Below are 18,692 nucleotides of genomic sequence, written 5' to 3'. Positions count from 1 at the left end.
CCTGTTCTCACATTGCAAAGCAACATCTTATATGGACAAGCTTTCTAGACATAACATATTAAGGAAGTTTATGTGCACACTAGCGCCCCGTAGTATGAGAGTTCTGAAATAATATGACCATCATCCGAAAGGATTAAGTCACCTGAACAACTTTGCTGAAGACAGTTACCTTCTATATGGCCAGGTTCGCGAGATACAGCTTATACAGGAAATTCACTTGCACACTAGCGTCGCGTAGTGAGCGTGTTCTGAACTAATATGACCATCATCCAAAAGGACTTGATCACCTGCACAACTTTGCTGAAAATAGCAACTTTCTATATGGCCAGGTGCTCGAGATACAGTTTATATAGGAATTGCACATGCACACTAGCGCTGCGTAGTGAGAGAGTTCTGAACTAATATGGCCACCATCCAAAAGGACTTGGTCACCTGAACAACTTTGCTCAAGACAATAACTTTCTATATGGCCAGGATCACGAAATATTCTATGTTGGAAATATGATCCATATATTATAGCGCCCGTCATAGATAACATAAAAGTGAAGCGCCTCTAGCGGCGTAGTTCCCAATTTAACCTGAATCCAATGGCACAGGCTTGTTGGTCTTACCCAGTACAGTAACTTTGTCCAAGACAGTATAGCTTTATGTATTGAAACAAATGAGATAATCCACTACAGCCCCCATTAGTGAAAATCCCATAAGCTGTGGGTATCCTTATTCGCGGATAGCCCGGCAATAAGGATCCGGTAATAAGGGATACCGGCAATAAGGAATCCGGCAAAAGAATTCCTGACTGTAATTCAATCAAACTCGCTCACGCTCTACAGTACCCTGGCTGCTAACCGCTTAATACAAAGGTAACACACAAGGAAGAAGTGTTAGTTTGTTTACTAAAATGAACAATGCCCATTTTGTTATGGCAAGTTTTGCTATAAGAAATGCTCCTCGTATTTATTAACGAAATTCACATCAAAGATTGATTAATTGCGTAGGAAATCAGTTTGGCACGGCATTTGTGACCAGCATACACCTTCCGGTCGTATGAAACAGATTAAAAACTGTCCAAATCAGCCCATACATTTTTTTGTTTTGAATTTCTGTATGGCAAAATAGTGAACTTTTCGTGAACATTAACGGCAAAGAACTCACCAACACTGGGAGACCGTGAGCTTTTGCCCACCTGTCATAAAACCATCTCGTCCTGGCTGGACTTAAGCTGGGTTTAGACTAGGCAAGTCAAATGATCAACTCAGTTGAATTCAATTGGCTTGAAAAGTTGAGCCTGGCTTAACTTTTTTCAATTCAAGTGAGTTGATCAAGTCAGTTGAATGACATGGTTTACACGTTCAATTCAACTTGGATTCAACTGACCTGATCAATTGACTTGCCCTGTCTAAACCCAGCTTAATGTCGTTAATCGTAGTGCGCTTCGGTTGACATCATTCTCATTCCTTTCCACCTTCTTTCTGAGCGTAGCATTTTTCTGAGGAGTAGAATGCCTACTGCCAAATCATTCCACTGAGCTTCAGAGCTTGTGAGCGAAGGGGATAGTGAGTGAGTGAGGATTGCTGCCATTTATGTTCATGTTTTCTATCACACGCTCTTACAGCGAATTTGTTTATTATCGGGGTTAACACCAGGTCCAACCCAGTGCGAAACCGAACTTTTTGTCAGTGTGAACCTCAACCTGAGCTAGGTTTTAAAAACAAACGAGCAAACTGACATTTGTCAGAAAACAAGCAGACCCAATCTTGATACCCGATCCAGGTTGGAACTGAATAATAAACGAATTCGCTATTACTCTCACTCTGGGTGAACTCTGAGCTTCTTGCGTCGAACAAAAAAGTCATCCGGAGTCTTGAAAAGCGCACCTCACGTCAAATCATCCTCTCGCTGAAGTTCACTCTCCCTCTCTCTAGAGGAGTTTTTGATTACTTCTTCGATATTCCTGCCGCCACTCACTCGAGGTGAGGGCTGGCTAAACTCGCAGGACAAGAGTGTTTCAAAACCTCCAGTGAGTTTGAGGAGTTTCTGCAAGCCTGACTTACAAGAACAATTTCCAAATCACTGATAAATAATAAGCTGAACCTTTTACTTTCCAATTAAATCCGAGTCTAGATCCGAGTACTGAAAAAAAATCACTGATGAAAACTCCATCAATTGATCGTACCGACTGCGCCAATTGTAGGACCTTGCCTCGCATAATCTACACCTTTATTTTTCTGTGTCTAGAACCAAAATGAATCATTGTGTCTATCACGCACAATATTCATGATAAGCAGGCGAGCATGCTGACGCATGGGACCTCCCTTAGCTCAGTCGGTAAAGGCGCAGCTACAAAGCAAGACCATGCTGGAGGTGGCTGGGTTCAATTCTCCCGGTCCGGTCTAGGATTTTTTCGGGTTGGAAAATTTCTCGACTTCCCTAGGTTGGAAGTATGATTAACCTTGCCACACAATTATACCAATGCAAACATAATGGCACAGGCATCGAAAGCTCTCAATTAATACCTGTGGAAGTGCATCTTGAACACTAAGTTGAGAGCACGCAATAAGCTAATATGCGATAAGCAAAAAGCTTGAAATGCGAAGAAGAAGAAGAAGCATGCTGACGCATCATCCCTAATGGAGTGTTTACATCTGTGCGGATTTGCTAGCGCTAGTGTACTAGCCAACTAGCACGAATTGCAGTTGCTCCTGAAAACTTTTATGCTAGCAGCTGGCTCATTAGCGCTTGTGAAATAGCATAAGTGTGAACATCCCATGACACTACTGTTACATATTCAGTATGCTATTTAATATCTCGTAACTCTACACTACCAAATTGGAGAAAGAGATCTGTCATAGGGAAGAGCGCTACTTCATCGTAATCGCCCATTTCCGTTCTATCGAGCAGAAATCATCAATAATATCAATGATTTCACAATGCACAAAACAATAATACGTTTGTTCCGATGCGTTAGTTCATTAGCTACAACATAAATCCTATTAGAGCGCATTGTATGAATATTTACGCTCATTGTTCTCAAAACAAAAGAAGCGCTCCTAGCGCATCCCCTTTTTCTCCGTTTATCCGTAGGACGAAGAAAATCTAATGGCGTTTCAATGCGTTTGGACGGAATTGAAACGCGTAGGACGAATTTAGAAGCAAGAAGCAGTGTTAGATTTTTAATAATATCTCAACATTCTTTGACTCTTTATCAAATCCAACGGTACGTATGGAAAGGTGGATAAATTTAGAAGTTATCTTTGATTAAAACATTCCATGTTTTGTTCAAACCCTTTCCAAAAAGCGTGGTAAAGTGCGGGATGTCCTTAGTAGGACGGAAATTAGATCAAAAACCCTACCAGCCATCGGTGACGAATTTCACGCTAACTCGACAAAGGAATTGGCAGCACCCTCTCAGATTTCAATGAAACTTTGTGGGTGTGTAGATTTCGTCTACTTAAGCAACTTTGTATACTTATTTTTTTAAACGCTAGACCAACATTTAAAAAGGACGGATTTTTTTTAAATAGTGCTCCCGTCAAAAAATTATAACTCAATAATGTCAAGTCCTACAAAAATGTTGCCAAAAAATGATTTGTAGATAAATAAATGAGCTTGCATAATGAAATACCAAAACATTAAAAATGTTATTGCTACACTGAAGAAAAAAATGTTTTAAACTTAAAATTACGATTTCTCATATCTACCATTTATCTATAACTCGTTCATATATCTCAAGACGGGAACTTTTAATGAAAAAAAGTTATGCAACAAAAACTTTTTCGTGTTCGCACTGAATAAAATCAATGATTTTTTTTCAGTGTAGACATAAAAAATATTGAAATGTTGAGACTCATGTGAAACCTACCACTCAACCGGATTTGACTGAACAAATGAAAGGTACATCAAAAAAGATATTGAAGACGTATTCAATCCTAATGTGAATGATATAGAAAATTTAATTTTAATGTTATGTTTAATGGGCAAAGTATGAAAAAATGGGGTTCATAAATTTTTATTTTATCTTATTTAGAGAATAACTTATATATATATTATTTCTTAACATTGTCAACAAAGTAATTTTTTTTGATGCTCCATTGAATTAGAATATTTTTAGCTGCAATTTGATTATCGGCAATAGGCTGAAAACTGTGGAATTTTTGTGTACCAGATATCGTCTTTGCGTGGTGAAACAAATCTTCTAGTTCTTCTGACATTTTTTCGTAGTGCTCAGTACATATATAACATAAATTCAGTTTTGTGATGCTTTGTTTAACTGCCCAGTCGTAGAGCTCTCGTGGGGTTGTAATAGTATTTCCGTATTCTTGGGCAAGGCTTGCTATTTTTGCCATTCGTTTTAAAGTTCCACCGATAGCATCACAGGGACCTAAGCCATGAGATGTTGCAAAGAAATGTCAATCTGCTTCCAATTTGTGCATTGATTTGAAGTTACATAGACTGGCAAAAAAAATTTCTGTTCTTATAATGAGCAGCTGCTCCATCTGGCATAAATGTAATTTTGGAGAAATCTACTGATAGTTTCAAGAATTCTATCAGTTTTGAAATAAATAATTGAACTGCTATTGTATCATGGGCCAATACCTCGGATATTATTATAAAACTAACGTTTTCTATTTACTGTCCTTCATATAATAAACCACAAAAGGGTGAATAGTTGCCTAAGCGTTATTCCAATGGTAAACCTGAGCAGCGTTCTGAATGATAAATGAATAGTTCTCAGAGAAATTGCAAATTACAATTAATTCATCTTCTTTTAGAGAATCTTTTTTGTTCCTTAGTAATAAAGACTGTTCTTTACAAATAAAGTCATGAGTGATTAACTTATCAATTTTATCTACGAAATACGTGGCAAACTCATCTGCAGGTTTCATAATGTTTTCCAAGTTACAACGATCCGTAGTTAGCCATTGTTGAAAAATTACATCTTCTTTCCCACTTTCTTCTAATAGTGCAGCAAGTTCGTCTGCAACTTCTTCATTGGTGGCACATTTCTTGCAAGCTCGAAAATAACACTCTGTCGTCCTAATAGAAAAATTACATAGCAGTTTATTCATTATTTCTTCCTGGGATACGATTCCTAAACTATTTAGCATTAATTTTTCATTTTCGTGGATTGTGCACACACATACATTGTGAGTACCTTTACTATCAAGTAACTTTTTAGGTCTCAACGTTGTAAATAAGGTGAAGCCAATTTTAATACTCGCATACGTTTCTTCAAATATTGTATATGCCTCTTTGAGAGACATCACACGAAGTCGCTTCTGAGCCCGTTCTTTTAGGCCATTTCGGAGTTCAGACACGTAATCGTTAATTCCAGGCATTGGCCTGCTTATATCATTACTATCAAAGAAATCTATAACAGTCTTTTTGTCTAATTCATTGATTCCGTGTCTATTTTCTAGGTACATTTTGTGACATTGAAACTGGTTTTCTCACTCGTTAAAAATATCATGTTTGCAATTTATGTGTTTTGATATATCGACACCCATATTTACCATGACATGTTCCGCCCATATCTCCGAAAATAGTTGACCCTTCCCCAATATTCAAAAGCTTAATAAAAGATCATTTTATTTTTCATTTGGAGTTTAACTCAATCTTATTTAATGGTAGACGTGAAACACGTATTTCATAATTTTTAAATTTGTCGTTCCCACCCTGGAAAAAAAACCATTTTTTCATTGCTAACACGAAAAAGTTTTTGAGCTTGAGCTTGAGCTTGAGCTTGATTGACCGCCCACGGTTGCTACTCTGTTATTGCCAGATCAGCTGTAATTACACAGAGAACCAATAGACGATGCTTGGGACTAGCAATCATCCTCAATGTGTAAAAACTGGTGATCTTAAATTAGGCAATACCAGCGCCGGCCGCGCCCGAACACAGGTCAAGAAAGGAATGGGAAGGATTGTGTTGACATGACACTCGTTTTGATGGAAGCCGAGAACACCTCTGCACTTCCACGAGGAATCACTGGGATGTTGGATAAGAGGGTTGGGTTTGTAGCAGGGTTCGTTTTGGTAAACGATAAGCTGAATTGATGTCCTAACGATCATATAACGCGAAGGAGCTTGGGACTAAACCCACGGTCTTCTGCTCAGTAAGCAAAAGCGTTTGCCACTAGGCAAACGAGCACCTTTTTAATCACCGAGTTGCTGTTATTACCATGTAGTCATATTAACAAATAAAACGATTGACAAATCTTGAATGTGGATGGGCCTGAGATTAGACTCATGATGTTCTGCTCAGTAAGCAAAAACGGTTGCTCTAAGGCCACCGAGCCCCTCATATCACATAATACCGTTGCTCAAATTTTTGTATCCATTCAAACCCGGAACTAACGACAACAACGAGTTTCGCAAAATACACGATACACAAGCGATTTTACCATAAATCTCTTTGATATGTAAGGACCTGGAACCGCGTTTTCCTGCTCAGTAAGCAGGCCACTGTAACCGACGATCTCTCAAATCCGAAAACTAAAAACTACGAAAAAGTACTTAGGCCTTCATTAAGTTCCACTTTCACGCGACGTTCAATGTTTCAATTTGCTCTTTACGTATTGTTCAGGCTATAAATAGGCCCTTTTCAAAAGTTACGCGAGAAATACGCACAATCGTCGCCTACCTCGCAAAACTGGTTCCAAACGACAACAAAGGCATAAGCAACGGTGGATTGTTGAACTTTGCTGGCTGGTGTAGTGCACAGCAAAAAAAAATGTAACATCGATCAACGCAATTCAAGCTGATGTATGAAATAATGATGTAATTGTAATTTTGTCATTTATCAGCACACACCCTGGTCGACCACTGTAAACCAATCTGCCGTTAAGCGAGTGCGAGTACGAGTTAAGCGAGTTATAACAACCTTCTTCCACTAGCAGGTCTGTTTCTGTTTGCACAGACAGTCCCACTAGTTTCCGATACATTTATAGGGGAGAGTAGGAGATTAAAAGAATGAAGAAGAGTTATAGAGGTTTTTTTGTAGTTGTTTTGCTTAAAAGAGAGAAACAGAACTAAACGAAATTACACCTGCTGAAAAAAGATAAGTCTATTATTTTGGTTAGTGATCGTTTGGATTTGGGTCACCCCACGTTGTGTTTAGGTTAGTATAAATAAATAATACTATATAGTCATATAAATCACCACAGCTCATTATCTTCAGCGTTATCGGCGTTTCTCGATCTTTAGTTGCCTCTGTGATATACTTACTTGCGGCATACTATTTTGGGAGTGTATATGAGCTTGTACCATGTATGGTAGCTCATCTCTCATCGTGATGGTGGGACATAGTAGACAAATTAGAGAGAAAACAAGGAGGTATTAGTATTAGTTATATGTAAACAAACAAAACAAAAGAAGAGAAGAGGAAAGAAGAGCAGAAAAATAAAAAGGGGATAAAGTAGATAACAAAGAAAAGAAACGTAGGCAGATTATTAGAAAAGGCATTATCCGAGACTCAGCAATTAAATGTCACTCCCGCCGAGATCTCAGCGAAACCCCCTTCCCGCCGAGACCCGCACAGCCGAGTTTGGTGCAATGAATGAGCGTTAGTTTCGGGATCATTTCAGTGTTAGAGTTATGTTAGTTTTGATCCGTAATCAGCCCTGCCGACCCCTCAACATTAGTTGCAGGCAAAGGTTGTTAGATAATGCGGCACTGTAACTACTACTATTTTAGAGGTATGATTCGTCAAGTTTATACAACTCAATGTTTCAATTGAGGCAAACTATCTATCTTACAATTACAAAAGCAAAACTAAACTTACAATTATATGCAAATGCAAAATGAAACTTGACAAATCATCGTCAATCCCCTTATTCCAGGGCAGGGCCTGACGATTTGAATCTAATTTTGATCAGTGAACGGGCACCATATGGTACATTTTCTCACCATGAACCTATCATTTCCAGCCTATCTGAACTATTTAATAAATGGAAGCCATATAATGGGTTACGCTCCCCCTAAGCGGGCCCTCCGCATCCTGTCTCTGTCTTATCTCAAATACAAAATGCCAATGGTATGAATGTATCTATATATAACTTGGAAATGACGTACAATCAAATAAACCCGTAACCCACTCACTTGGTCAGGCTTCAGAATCGTCCAGTGGGCAGTGCGCTCTACACACCAAGTTACCTTTTTTTTCAAATTTACCGCAAATTTGATATTTTACCCATTGAGTGTTGATTAGTCACAATGAAACATTGTGAGAGAAGTTGAGGTTACTTGTGTATTAAATAATCTAGGTCCTATTTAAAATTATATCTGAAAAATCCAAATCCGGCCAACGCCCACCCTAATCCTAAACCTGTTCTAATCCACCTGAAATGACTAACGAATGGAAGACTTTCACTACCCAGCCATGCAATAGTCTCATTCCGTGCCTTATGGCAACTTGATGATTCTATTGCGCTCATCTTCTGGCACCACCCAGGGGAAACTTGGTCTTGTACCCAATGCTTAACTTATCTCCATTCCACTCAGCTACTCGCAATTTCTTGTGATATAGTGGGCGGAATATTATTATATGAGACAATTCAATGCAGACGTCTTTCCAAATTTGGCAGATCGACAGGTAATCGGTGAGTTACCACGATAGTTGCTATTCAACAACTCGACAACGTCCCATCGTCAACGCATGCTATGAGAATTTCCCATTGCAGACGCTAACGAAATGACGTCATCGAGCTATCGATCAACTACCCTGGTTATCGCCTGGTACCTTATAGCACGATGCTAGGAGGCAAACCGGAAGAATCGATGAGCCACCTCCCCCATTGCTAACACGAAAAAGTTTTTGTTGAAAAACTTTTTTCCTTTAAAAGTGCTCATCTTGGGATGTATCAACGAGTTGTAGATAAATGGTATGTCTTTTTTTGCAGTATAGAAATACGACTTTAATTTTTTTTAAACTTTCTTACAAAAGCTCATTTATTTCTCTACAAATCATTTTTTGGCAACATTTTTGTGGGACTTGACATTATTGAGTTATAATTTTTTGAAGAAAATGATGACAAAAAAGTTCAGCCCTTTCCAAATGTTGGTCTAGATTTTTTTAAAGAAAATAACTATACAAAGTTGCTTAAGTAGACGAAATCTATACACTTACAAAGTTTCATTGACATCTGAGAGGGTGCTGCCAACCATTTGTCGAGTTAGCGTGAAATTCGTCCGGTTTATTCCGCATGCTCTTGATTATTGTCCAAGGTATAAACAGCAGGGAGAAAAACTCCAGTGGTCCTTTGCAGATATTTTACGATCTGTTACTCCATCTTTCCGAATTTCCCCGCTTATCCCCTTTGTCCTTCTCGCAGTCGATAATCAGGAGCACTGGTTGATCACCGAATTAAGCGCCGTTTGAGCGGGAGTGTCAGTGAATCAGGAACGGTAGTGAAACAGGAACGCTAGTAAGAAAGGAACGCTAGTGAGGCAGGAACGCCAGTAAAGCGGATGCTACATTGGGTGGGAGCAACAGTGAAGTGAGAGCGGTCACTATTCCGGCTGACCCCCAAAGCTCTCTAGCCCCTAATGACCAAATCGGCCTATCGAACTTCGCGCAAATGACCAAGCACCGAATGATTGCTCATAGCGATTAGTTAATCAATGTTTGATGGAAATCAGAGAGAGTGAAGTCTGAATCGTTAGTTTGCGTGGAAATGCTCAATTCCTGTTGAAATACGCATAAAATGCATAAAGATAATTGCACGATGACATTATCAACTCAGTTATGGTAGTTCCGATAGCTTGAGTATATGGAACGCAACAGAAAGTCGCATTAGAGTTAGAACAAGGGCTTATGGGGACGGATGGAAATCTTTCATGTTGGTCATGATCGATAGGGTGGGTCTAGTAGGTTTGGTGGATTACAAACACCTGTTACTCTTTCGATTTGTATTTTTACTGTGTCAAATTTGAAATAATTTGTAAATATAAGGGAAACGGAGAGAAAATATTAATATACTTGTCGATATTTTTCCGATTTCCGATTTCAAAACATTTTACCACATATCCAGATACTAATCAAATTTGTACAAATTTGGTGCTATTCTTGGGGACCACAATACAAAATTAATGAGTAGTGTACTAGGGAGCAGATGATTGTTAAGTTGACCCACCTTAGTGGACATATTCAGAAGACTCGTCTCCAAAAGGCACGCTCAATGTCAAGTACATTCTATTTCACTTGTAAGTACAGAAACCTTCTTGATAGTGAACAGTTTTCTGGTCTTGAAAAGACCAAAGATGTTGAATCGCTAACCAATTTCACTGTGGATCTTCCAACTCCGTTAAGGCCATTTCAAAAATCTTTTCTCCAGCAGAATATAGTCAACATACATCCGACCATCTCAGCTTCGTCCATATATTCTTATTATCGTCGCTTGATGGCTATCGTCGTCTATCTCAGATCGATTCAATCGATAATAATTCATCATATTCTCCACATCTTGTAGAGTAGACGTTATCATCAATCCGGATCGTTTACTGTCCATCATAAATTATGATTTCGTTTATGGAGAACCCTGTCGGACTGAGCAAACGGTGAAGGAACGATTCCAACGAGGTAAGAAAATGCTTTCTTCGTACAAGCTACGACCCCACAACCGACACAGCAGACTATGGTCGGTACGGTACAATAAATCAATTCAGCACAAGTTGGCAAATGTCGTAAAATATCCTCTTTGCTTACGGCTGTCGATGGAAAATTGATTTTATGCGTACGCTTGCAATCTTTGCAAATGATGACGTGATCGACCAGCACATAAAATCGCCACCCATCCGGTCGTTTAGCTGATAAGGCAACGACCACAATGGAATGCCACCCAATAGAACTCATGAATGGCAGCCGCACCGTAACGGAAAGGAAAATTGAAAGCAGTCACAGTGCACACTGGGCACAAAAACGTAAACATGTTTCAAAATTCAATAACTTCTATAGTCGTTCTTACAGGAGAAAAGTCTGAGGAACCGAAAAAAGCTGGTTTATTTTTAAGTAGGATTGTGCAGTGTAGTGTAGGATAGTGATAGTGTTTTGTTCCAGCATCCTTTATTTAAAAAAAATAACATTTTTTTTAATCGTTATACCTAATACCTATGAATTTCTGAGAATTTTCTCCAAGAATAACTTTATTATATCATATTGTATCCCTACAAACAGGTCAAAATCGCAGTTTGCACATATTTGCATAGGTTGAAACAATTTTAATTCGATAGATGTGATGTTTTCCTATTGAAAAGCAAATGAGGATAACTTTAGCATAACGATTAAAAAATTTGAATTTTACACGCGAAAATCACCTAAAGCCCCAACTTGCACTACCCTGCCCAAGATGAAACCAACGACTATATTTGATCTAGTTCCTCCCAGCGCACACAGGATCTATTGACTTTTGTTACATTTTTACGTTTTCGTCCCCAGTGTGCAGTGGTTGACGGGGCAGCATATCGTACGGGTCATTTTCTCGATTGAAAATCCATTGCTTCGATTTATGATTAAGGGAGAAAAAAACAGTAGATACACCAAGTCCAAGAGCGAGGATGAGGGCTTGGGAACAGAATCGTGATTTATCAATGAACGTTATCTTCATCTCCCTCTTCCGACGGCTCGTGTGCCTAACAGAGATAGAGAAGATGCATCGCTTGCAATGAGCGAGCGGATGAAAAGGGAAAGAGCCTTCAGAACGATGACTCGTCCTCGACGGTCGAGATGCCATGGGTGAAAATCTTTTTTGCAGTTAAACAGTATGTTGACATTCAGGGAGATCAAACGAAAAAACTGTCACCCAAGACGGAGCGCCTACCGAAAATGGAGTGAAACCAGAAAGACACAACATGTTGCATCTGTCAGTTGCAAGTTAGTTTGTGGGACGATGAGATTTCCCAACAGGTTTTTCATCTTCGCTTGGAGTTTATTTTATGTAGGTTCACATCCTACCCATATCACGGAGATTTGAATTTTCGCGAGACGAGCACGATGAGAGTGTGTTTAATGGAAGTTGTGCCTCCACAGATGGGTGGTTATATCTGGTTTTGGAGGATAAGGTTACCAGGAGAACGTTAGGCCAAAGTTGAAACATTGAGAAATGTATCGCTTCAGCTTGAGAAGTACATTTCGTAAACGATTAACCATTCTGATGACCTACATTATCGTGCAGGTGCCGTGGGTTAGCTTGATGTTTTTAAGTACTATCTGTTAAAACTGCATTTTTGAGCTTTAACTCTAGATATTCTTTGGCGTTTCCTAGCAGATAATCACGTTGGTGTTTGCTGATTCAAAGAATACATGGGATAAACATTGAGCTGTCCATAGTTGGGAGTTGTTGACCTTGTGGTACTTGCACAACATTTTATGTGAGTATTATTATTATTAAGCTTTATTTAGGAGGCTTTCAGCCTTAGGCTGGTTCGCCTCCAATTTATGTGAGTAGCTAATTAACTATATAATCAAAAGATAGCTTTAAATATAATATGTAGGTTCAGAGTGAGGTTATGTCACTGAGATACGATATGGTTAGTAGGGTATTCAGATGAAACTATTACTTTAAAAAGCTAATCCTGGTCGTATCTCTTTTTCGTTTGCATCTAACACTATTTGATATTACTAACTATTACCATTCCAAATTCTTGGTTTCTCCATACATTTTTTGGGAAAGGAATTATATTGGAACCATTTTATTTATGATTTTGAACTTTAATGGTAATGGTTATGGTAGTCGGTAAGGTTCATTAATGGTTTTGTAACAAAGATCAACTTTATGTGGAATATTTATAACACGAATTGGTTGCCTGTAAATTACTGATTACCAATTCGCGACATATTCCACGTAAAGTTTACCGATAATTGCCAAATCAAGAGCTTTATCTGTATGTGCAGATGTTTTCGAAACAGACTTGTTCCGTCTGAGAATGTTTGTTACTCGAGTAAGCTGGTGGACGAACAGTTTTGATAACCCTGAGAGAAGGCTGATTGGTCGATAACTTGAAGGAGAAGATGGATCCTTCCCAGGTTTCCGGATGGGTATGACTTTAGCTGACTTCCAGCACGAGGGGAAGTAGCCAAGTCGGAGACACAGATTAAAAAGTAGAATGGTCTGTGCCTAGGGGCACGAACGGAAGCTTGACGTAGGACCGCTAGTGGACGGATTAGTTCTTTTAATTGATCAATCATCAATTATCTTAACTCTTTCCGTTTTTACATTTGTAAGCGTATCAAATTTGTAGTATTTATTTCAAAGAGAAAGTTGATGAAGAGAATCCAATGGACTGTCAATTAGAGTATTTTCGATTCATCTACCCGGCTTTAAAAGGTGTATTTTGAATTTTTTTATATTTATGAATTTTTAAGTTTTGTGCATTTTGGTATTAAAGTGTATTCAATTCACGCCTCACAGGATTTCCTTCCGAATTTTATGAATGGGGCGGGGCGGAAAGTATCGTTTGTGCAGAATATGTAAAAAAGGAAGGGCTTCGAGAGATTGAACTCGTGAGAGCTAATTTTCTCACAAATTTGATTTTATTGGCTTTCTGGGGACTGGTAATACAGCAGGTAAAACTGTATGGGGAAAAATCATTTATAGGGAAAAAGGCACTAATGTTGGCCTATGGATCTAACATTAGGCCCATCGCTAAAAATCTGCTATTAATCAATTTTTATCTAGATGAACGCGTCATTGGGACGGAACTAATTGCTATTTTTGGTTGCTATTGAAAATTTAGTCGATTGCTGCATTTATGTATGGGCCCAAATTAGGGACACTTAGGCCGACATTACATACATTTCCCCTATTATACAATTTCAGGGGGAAAAATGAATGTCCCTGTTTAATTTATTTAGCTTGTCGTTCACTGTTTTGACCTGAATATACACCCAAAGCGAATTATTCCCACTTCTCTGAAATTCTATATGGAGTTTTAACACTTCCTACCAGCGTGTTCTGGAAAATGGTCGGACGATGATTAATCTCACCAATACATTCGGGCCTACAATTCCACACCATCTATAGAGACCAGGTTGAGCCTTAATACACACTAATCCAGGCCTCCGTCGTTCGGTAAATTTTGAACTACAGAACTGTTCGGTAAAAGTTTGAAAATCAGTGAAAAATCCAATTATTAAAAAAATTATCCCGAACTTGTACAGAAGTTGTTCAGTTTACCCCATTTATTGATGAAAAATAAAATTTATAAATTTTCTTGATTCCTCACGTGTAACGGTCATTTGAAAATTTTACCGAGTTGTTCTGCTGTTCAAAAACCCGGTAAATTCCTACCGACTTCGGTGATCTGAATTATGTGTGTAGCTAGCTGCTTGCGGGAACTGATGACCTTGACCAATGTCCAAATAATACTCTTTAACAAATTTTTGGTGGCCCTGAAAAGGACCGTTTTGTAGTGATGGTTGAGTAATTCTGAGCTGGGTGTTCAACACGGATGAGACTGTCGAGCTGTATGTCGTTTGGAGCGAGGGTGACACGCTTGGCATAGATGACCAACCCGCAGGGACTCACGAAGAGCTACTGATTCTGATCCATAGCATAGCGGTGCAGCTTCTTCCTTCTTTGATGGTTGCTTATGTGGGCTCTGCAGCTCGCTGCTTGTAGGCAGCCTTTCGTTGTTACTGGAGAACAATTTTAAACGACACGCCGAAAGCACTGCTACTGCTGCTACTAATTTCGACGACCGAACACCACCACACAATGGTGTGGTCGTTGGGAGCGTGTGGTTCTGAGTATGACGATGAGTGTGCAAAATATTACGCAATTCCATCCTCCCTATTCGCACGCGCCCGAGGATCGGAGGCGAATGCCACTTCGACTTGTTTCGTCTACTTACTACACTCTGACGACTGTGCTGGGGAAGCAGCATATGCATGTAGGTAATTGGTGGATTTGTTAGTTAATTTGACGCTTTTGGACAATGCTGATCATTTACCAGTTTTTCAATAGTTTCTTGTTGAAAATCAACATTCGGAAGCATTGTTATTGCGTAGCCATATTTCTGATCGATTGGTGATAAAGTTATTGAAATTGGACCAGGGGCAGCTGAGTTATTAACGTTCAAAATATATCTTAATTTGTTACATGTACCATTTTTGGTTTTCACAAAGTGTACCCCCATATAGAAATCAAAAACGTAGTCCTACGTCAAAAAATGATTTTTTTTTTTTGCAAAAGATGTTGCAAACGTGCGCGCTGGGTATTTTATCTACACGTTAACAAAGTTATGATTAAAGATTAAAAAAAAATATCAAACAGCCACAACTTTCATGATAAATGGTTGCATCTTGCATCTCAATGTCCTCCATAAGTAATGATATTTGCATTCATTGAGTATCTCTGTTTAAGAATGTATGTTAGAAGAATAAGAAAAGGATCAGTATTCATCAAAGGATTGAACGCACGACCTTCTGCTTGATTAGCAGATACGGACCCAGTAAACTATCGAACCTTGAAGTAATGAAATTGGGTTGTTAGCGGAATGCTAAATAAAACAGCAAAAAAGGTTATCTTCCATGTAATTCCACTTAATTTTGGTATCCATGACAGATACGTATTTCGACTACTTTTTTTACCTAGGAGATGAGTACTTAAGGGGGTTAGATTTTGATAAGTTCTTTATTGGGAATGTCACTGATGAAGACTGCACATTGTAGTCGAAATACGTATCTGTCATGGATACCAAAATTAAGTGGAATTAAATGGAAGATAACCTTTTTTGCTGTTTTATCGAACCTTGCTAATTTCAAATAACAGACTGTAGTGGTAATTTTTATACGATAGATGGAGTAGATGAAAGCATAGAATTGATAGTTCCGTTAGAGTACGGCAGTGTGAAAATTGCATATAGATACAGGGCGGACTCGATTATCCGGAGCCTTGAAAAAAAATTCACTCCGGATAATCGAGCCCTCCGGATAATCGAGCCATCAAAAAAAATTTTTTTTTGGTCTTATGTGGTCTCATTTAATGCTTTTAGTGGTCCCATTGAACGCTATTGAAGGATTATGGAATGGGACCACTGGTTTTGTAGATATGGCCGGAACAAGTTCCGGCGTTTATGGGCTATGAGGCTAAATTTGACTTGAAAGGAACAAGACCCATTAAGCGACACACAAATTAAGTCAAAATTTGATATCAAGATAAATGGTGGCAAAAATTAAGTACCTTGGACCATATTGGCCACTTCCGGGCAAGTTCCGGGTGCCTCCGGAAAAGTGACCAGAACCAGACTTGAATAATAACCTATCATGCGACACATCAGATTATATCAAAATTCGATAACCAGATCAATGGTGGAAAAAATTAAGTACCACTTCCGGACAATTTTCAGGTGCCCCGGGAAAGTGACAAGAAACATACTTGGATAATAACCTATCATGAGGCACATTAAAATACATCAAAATTCGATAAGAAGATCAATGGAATTGAACGTCCGTTTGAGAAGCGAACGTGTAGCCAACCAAGCCATGGGACCCCTCAACTTGAGGCAAATCGTAGTCTCGCGACTCTCACGAATGTGTAGAGACAAAATTGAGCTTAGCTAAAAATCACGGCTACCGTGAAGGCACCATATTTTACGCGGTTCCTAACTTAACGCACTCGATCAATTTCGACCATTTTCCATTAATATTTTTGAAATGTTAACATTGCAAATATTAGTTCCGGTGCTCTAGGGATGATAGTGTAACAATTCAACTGATGGTTGCTGATAAAGCAGCTGCAGGCGAAAATGAAGACGAGAATGCGGAATTCGATGTCATGTCTGATGCTGACATAGTCAATGCTGTTCTTAACCATGATTCACATTTTTATGAAGGAGAAAGTGTGACGAACACCACTCTGGATGAAACTGTAAACATTTCTACAGCAGATGACAACCAAGATGAGGAGTACGAACCAGTTCCAGATCAATCAGCGCTGAATAGTATTGACACTATCATCACATGGACTGAGGAAAACCAATTGCCGTTGCAACGGCAGTTTTTACTTCGTGAAATCAGGGGAAATATTCTTGATAAAATAGTCAAAATAAGGATTGATTTATGATAAAATATGCAATTCTCTATGTTACTGACTTTACTGATGAACTACTGTTTTTACTGAAATGATGAATAAATGAATTGAACTACAAAATAAGATAAGAAAATTGATATAAATTTTCAGGTATGAAGCCACCAAAGACCAATTCTCACAAAACCCCCCTTAAACCCTCCGTTACTCGCACCAACTTTTATAACACGAGTACTCGCGCGTTGTACTTTGTACAACAGTGTGAGTTTTCCATTGTCATTTTGCAGCCGAGCTACCAATCGATATGAAACCAACGGGTATTCATTAAAAACCTTGTTTTAAACTAAACAAGCTTAAATTTTATCACAGTTAACCCACAAAAATGCGGATTATAGAGAAAATGTGAATGGAAACCGCATAAACGGTGTCCGTACTACGTGGGATTTGACTTAATTGGTTACAACATGGAATATCTCGAGATCCTGACCAGATAGAAAATTACTGTCTTCGGCAAAATTGTTCAGAAGGTCAAGGCCTTTTTGTTGGTGGACAGTAGTTCAGCGTTTTCTCACTTCGTGGCACTAGTATACATGTAAAATTCTCGCATATATAAAATATTTCTAGATCCTTACCATACAAAAAGTGACTGTCTTCGGCAAAGTTTTTCAGGAAGTCCAGATCTATTCGTTGGTGGAGTAGTTCAGAAAATTCTCACTACGTGGCGCTAGTATATACATGCAATTTTCGCATATACAATAGCTCGAGATCCTGAGCAGATAGAAGTTACTGTCTTCGGCAAACTTGTTCAGGGTGTCAAGTAGTTTTGGCTGGTGGACAGTAGTTCAGAATTTTCTCACTACACGGCGCTAGTATAAACGTGAAATTCTCTTATAAAATATCTCGAGATCCTGACCAGATAGAAAGTTACTGTCTTAGGCAAAGCTGTTCAGGAGATCATAACTTTTTTGTTGATCAACAGTAGTTCAAAATCTTCTAACTAGGTAGTGCTCGTATACATGTTCAGTTCTCGCATGTGATACATCACTAGCTCCTGACGAGATAAAGAATAAATGTTTTGGCAAAGTTTTTCAGGAAGTCAAGATCTTTTCGTTGGTGGACAGTTGTTCAGAATTTTCTCCCTACTCGGTGCTAGTATACGCATGCAATTCTCGCATATACAAGATTTTTTGGCTGGTGGACAGTAGCCTAGAAATGTTTCACCACATGGCGCTAGTAAACGTGTACAATTCTCGCGTATGCTCGAGATTCTGAACAGGTAGAAAATTACTGTCTTCGAAAAAGTTGTTCATGAGATCAATGCCTATTGCTAGGTGCACAATAGTTCAGAATTTTCACACTACGTGGCGCTTTTATACACGCGAAATTCTCGCATGTAAAATATCTCGAGATTCTGATCAGATAGATTTCTCTAGTGGACAGTAGTTCAAAATTTTCTCACTACGTAGCGCTAGAATACACGTGAAATTCTCGCATGTGATTTGTTTCGAGATCCTGACCAGATAGAAAGTTACTGTCTACGACAAAGTTGTTCAGGAGGTCAAAGCATTTTTGGCTGGTAAACAGTAGTTAAGAATTTTCTCACCACGTGGCATAGATGTACGCTTCTCGCATATGCTATATCTCGAGATCCTAATCAGATAAAAAGTTGAT

This window comes from Ochlerotatus camptorhynchus, unplaced genomic scaffold (genome assembly GCF_037179485.1).
Source record: "Ochlerotatus camptorhynchus isolate MF236.1 unplaced genomic scaffold, CSIRO-AGI_Acam_v1.1 ptg000371l, whole genome shotgun sequence".
Classification (NCBI taxonomy): domain Eukaryota; kingdom Metazoa; phylum Arthropoda; class Insecta; order Diptera; family Culicidae; genus Ochlerotatus; species Ochlerotatus camptorhynchus.
Note: the sequence above shows the minus strand (reverse complement) of the source record.